Source organism: Artibeus jamaicensis, unplaced genomic scaffold (genome assembly GCF_021234435.1).
Source record: "Artibeus jamaicensis isolate MK-2021 breed Jamaican fruit bat unplaced genomic scaffold, CSHL_Jam_final contig_384, whole genome shotgun sequence".
In the NCBI taxonomy this organism is placed as follows: Eukaryota; Metazoa; Chordata; class Mammalia; order Chiroptera; family Phyllostomidae; genus Artibeus; species Artibeus jamaicensis.
In genome coordinates this window covers 22,564,182-22,569,521 of record NW_026521810.1, presented here as the reverse complement: position 1 = coordinate 22,569,521, position 5,340 = coordinate 22,564,182, and the positions used below count along the sequence as shown (strand labels likewise).

The 5,340-nt window shown below is 44.6% G+C and overlaps 1 pseudogene; it reads right to left on the bottom strand.

Moving 5' to 3' along the window:
* Positions 1–328: 328 nt before the first annotated feature.
* LOC119039359 (keratin, type II cytoskeletal 8-like) lies at positions 329–1,769 on the bottom strand (annotated as a pseudogene).
* Positions 1,770–5,340: the final 3,571 nt, after the last annotated feature.

Below are 5,340 nucleotides of genomic sequence, written 5' to 3'. Positions count from 1 at the left end.
TCATTTTACCTATTTATATTTTAACAAGCTAGAAGCAATTTTGTTGACAAAAAAGTAGTAGAAAGTAAAACTGCATGTTATCAATCAGTGCAATTTAAAATTTTATTTTATTTTTTTGTGGCAGAGCCAGCTGAGACTTTATTTTAGGAAAAAACACTTGATTTGGCTTTTAGTTGGGAGTACGGGGAAAAGGCGGAAAAGGCGGTCCCCCAGGCAGTAAACTCCCCCACCCCGGGGTGAGCTGAGGACCAGGTCTCCGGTGCCCTCCACTCCCCTGCACAGCTCCTTCCCTGCCGGCTGGGAGGACAGGAGGCACTGCAGTAGTGGTTCACTTGGGCAGGACATCAGGTGACTCAGACATCAGCTTCCCATCAAGGGTCCTCATCTTCACAACCACTGTTTTGGAGGAGCTGGTACTGTTGCAGCTGAAGGAGCCAGGTCCCCCACCAGAGCCCAAGCTGGTCAGGAAGCCCAGGCTGTAGTTCCCGTAAGCCTGGCTCAGCTCACCTGAGTAGCTGCTGGTGGTCTTGGTATGGATACTCATGTTCTGCATCCCAGACTCCAGTTGGCAATCCTTGCCTTCCGGCAGCTTATGGTAGGTCGTGATCTCCACATCCAGTGCCAGCTTGACATTCATGAGCTGCTGGTACTCATGTAGCTGCTGGGCCATGTCCTGCTTGGTGGGTCTCAGAGAGGCTCCCAGCTCAGCCACAGTGGCCTGAGCATCTTTGACAGACAGCTCCCCACACAGCTCAGCACCAGTGATGGCAGCTTCTAGGGAAGACTTCTGGCCTCTGAGGGCCTTGATCTCAGCCTGGATTCAGCTGATGCTCCGATTAATCTCAGAAATCTCTGTCTTTGTGTGTCACAGGTCATTCCCATACTTCCCAGCCAATGTCTGCAGCTCCTCATACTTGATCCAGTACATGGTCTCACCCTCAGTCGGCTGGGGTGCCTGTATCCTCATCCTGGGCCTTGACCTCAGCGATGATGCTGTCCATGCACAGCACCATGGACATGTCAGAGATCTGGGACTGCAGATCCTGAATCTCCTCTTCACACAGCTTCCTGTAGGAGTTGATCTTATCCATCAGCCATCCAGGCAGGACTCCAGCTCCACCTTGTTTATATAAGCTTCGTCCACAGCCTTCTTGACGAAGACAAATTCATTCTCCATCTCCATGCGCTTATTGATCTCGTCCTCATATTTATTCTTCAAGTCCTCCACCAGCCTCTGCATGTTGCCAAACTCCACTTCCAGCCTCAGTTTCTCCTGGGCCAGTGTTTCCATCTGCTGCTGGAGGTTGTTGATTCCATTCTCTAACATGCTGTCCGTGTTACTGTGAGTTGTGTTCTGCTGCTGCAGGAGAATCCAGTGGTCTCTAGAATTTTATTCTGCTGCTCCAGGCTCTGCACTTTATCGATGAAGGAAGCAAACTTGCTGTTGAGGCTCTTGACCTGCTCCTTCACCTGGTTGTGCTCAGCCTGGATATTGGGGTCTATCTCCATCTTCAGGGGGCTCATGAAGCTCTGGTTTCCTTGGATGGCTTTAATGGTCCCTATGCTCTCTGCTCTGCCAAACCCCCCTGGCCAGAATCATGTTGGTGCTTTGGTGCTCAGACTGACCCAGTAGCTGCTGTCCACCTGGGAAAAAGTGGAAGAGCTGATCTGGGCCCACTCAAGTAGCAATGACTGCTGAAGGCCCGGGGTGCAGAGGTGGATACCTGGTAGGTTTTCTGGGTCACCCCTGTGGACATGGTGGAGGCTGGAGTGGAGGTGAGGAGGCCAAACCAGACAAAGATTTGAAGAGGTGCCAAAAAGCTGCTTCTAAGTGGGAGACAGCTATCAGTGCAATTCTTGAAGATACTTTCCCTCTTAACACTGAAAACTGGTGAAACACTGTGGAATTTCCTTTTAAAACAACATCAAAGTCCTAAAGCTTCACTTATTTTTCTCATTTTGTGGGGGCTGTACTCAGATTGCTTATTGGTAACCCAAGCTTACAATTATAGCACACTGATCTCCTCAAGAAGTTGAAACAGTTTTTTTCAGGGCCCATGCTGCACCACTACCTAGTTTGGGGTCATAAATGTTCCTCTGTTTGCCAACAAAAGAATCTTTTCTCTGTTTTCCAGGGAAATTTATTTAGTTTTTAGTAGCAGTAATGTATTTATTTATTTCTGACTGAAAGCATCAGCAGCAAAATGCAAAAAACATTTGCCACCAGGATTGCTGAGGGTTCTTTTTAATAGGCCAGATTGAAAAGATGGCGGTAAATCATCTGTAATTACATGCGGTAATAAAAGTGCTGAAAATCCTGATTTAGGATCATTCCCATCCTTTGAAGTCTTCAGGCAAATTTCTTCTTAAAACCAGCACCCACTAGCATGTCCTCATTGCCAGTACAATAGGATGGCAACCGCCTTAATTCTATTGAATGGTGAAGCTGTGCTGTGAGATCTAGTTTAATTCTTTCAATTTTTCTTAATGGGAAAACAGGATTATAAGGATATGAGTTACTAAAGGTCACAGGGTAGATATTGGTCTCACTGATATATCTCAAACCTGACATACGGTAATTGCCCAATAAATAATTTTGAACCTCCATACTCATTTCCATAATGGCTGTACTAATTTATGGTGTGGAAGTCCCTCAGAAAAGTAGTAATAAAACTACTATATAATCCAGCCATTCTACTTCTGGATATACATCTATCCAAAAGGAATGGAAATCAGATTCACTAAAGGATATCTGCACCCCCATATTGACTGTAGCATCACTCACAGCAGCAAGGATATGGAAAAGCTGAACTGTCCTTCAGCCAACAAATGGATAAAGATGTCACACACACACACACACACACACACACACACACACACACACACGAGTATTATTCAACCTTAAAAAATGAGGAAATCCTACCATTTGTGATAACATGGATGAAGCTGGAGGATGTTAAACTGCTCAAAGTCAGCCAGGCACGGAAAGAAGACTGGCATGATCTCGCTGATGCGTGGAGTCTACCATAGTCGCTGCAGCAGAGAGCAGCATGGTGGCTCCGGGGCTGAGCCACCGAAATGGGGAGGTACTGGCCAAGGGGTGCCAAGTTTCAGGGATTACAGATGCATAAAGGGAGTGTGATTTGTACACAGTGGTAACTGTGTAGAAGTGAGGAGTATTAATTAGCATGATATGGGTGATGGTTTCACAACAATGTCAACATGCCAAGTTGTGTACCACAAATATGTACAATTTATACATGTAAATGACACCTCAGTAAAGCTGGTAAGAAACAATTTTGAACTATCTGCCACAAAGATCTCCTGTCTTTAGAGGCTGTGATGATAGTCGAGATCCTTTGATTTGTATGTATCATGTCCCCTGATATGTATGTTAAAATGTACAAGGCAGTCCACATCACAGCTGAGGTCAGGAAGAAATTTCCTATGGACCGGTTTTATCAAGAACATTAAAAAGTGATGCTGGACAAAAAAATCTGAAGCTAGTGTATAAATCCTTAAATATTTTAATTCTTGCCTTTCTGAAAACTTGTTAAAATTGGTAAGACTCTTCTAGAAAATGAATATTTAGGGAACAGATGGCCACAGACACAGCTAAAGGACTCTTCTGGTCTCTCCTGACCCTGTACCTCCACCCCAAGTGCAGACATTCAGGCTGGAATAGCAGTGCCTTTCAAAAGAAAATGTAACATCTAAAGCCCATTTTGAAAAAAAAATTATGTGGTACTAAAGATAAACCCAATTTTAATTCATTCAAATTTAAAAACAATTCATGCAGGGGCAGAGAATTACCAAGAGGCAAAATGCCATCATGTTGGTTGTTTCTATATTGAAATTACATACAAACGATAGTTAAGCCACATTTGGAAGTCAAGCAGAAGTCAAAGCGGGACTCTTTAAAGCTGTGCTTGGGGGCAGGTCACTTTTTGTTGCAAGGAATTAAGTTTCACGGTTTTAGTGAAAGCTTTCAGATTTGCTTCCATGATGCGGAAATGAAAACATTTTACACAAACTGCATGTAAATGGGGGTGAGTCACCAATCCATATCTGGCCTTCGCCCATGTTCGTGTCAAGCTGACACACTGAAATAAATCCCAGCTGGACCCCATCTCCTCTGGGAGTGTTTTTCCTCCGGTTTTTACTTGAAAGCATCTCTCAGGGCTAGGCACGGGGCAGAGGACTATGCTGGAGTTCCTGCCAATCTCTTAATTCATAGCAGAGCTGACTGAGGAGGTCAGATAGTGGTTAAATAATAAGCACAAGCCTCCATTTAGCTCCCAATTTTCAAATCCACTTGGCAATGGAAGAGTTCTTCAGAAGTGATATCCTAGTCTTTCTGGCTTCCCTTGGGGAATCTGGGTGGTGGGTTCAGCCACATGACTTTCACTGGGCTGCTCAATTTCATTTTACATTATTCACCACCCCCACCACTCCCACCACCCCATTCTGCCCTTCCATATCTCTCTCCTCAGAACTGTGTGACTTGGGAGAACTTCTTTTCTTAAGCAGCTTGCCCCTGTGACCTGCATTGACACTAAAGAATCTGAAGCCACAGTCTCCACTCCATTTGTATCCAGAAACAGCTGAATTTCTGGGCCTCAGATCACTCCCAGCTACTGAGCCAGGAAGTAAGACACAGATATTTAAAAATTTAAAAGCAAGATATGTAGCTATGTGCTTTCTTTAGTAAATTTTAACCTGGGAATAAAGACTTAAGCCAAAGACATACAATGTCTGCCAGAGGGCAGAGGGGGAATTTGTCATAGGACGTTGAGGTATTCTAAATCACAACATATTATCGTAATTGAAGCGTTCGTTCTCCAGGAAGGCGTGTTCGAGGAGCTAGGTGCTGTCCGAGAGCAGAAAACAGTCTTCTGTTTTCTCCTTCATGTCCCAGGAACACTCTCACTTGTCCTCGTTCTTCTTCTTTTATCTACATTTTTTTCAATCAGTTTACGCTCAATGTTATTTTCTATTAATGTCAGGCATACAGCATAATGTTTAGACTGTCAGATACTTTACAAAGTGATCCTCCTGAAATGTTCAGTACTGACCTGGCCCAGTACATGCTTATCATTGACCATGTTCCCTATGATGTAACTGAAATGCCCACGACTCTTTCAAAGCTACCAATCTGTTCTTCTCAATCCCCCAACTTTTGTCACCCAATTCTCCAACCCAGGTCCTTGTTCTTCTCAAACTCTTTGCACCCTGTCTTGTCTGGGATTCCACAGCACAAGGAGCACATTGTGCTGCTCTTGGCTTCTCATTACCGGTGCTGAATGCAGTGGTGCTGCCTTTCCAGATGACCTTCAGCTT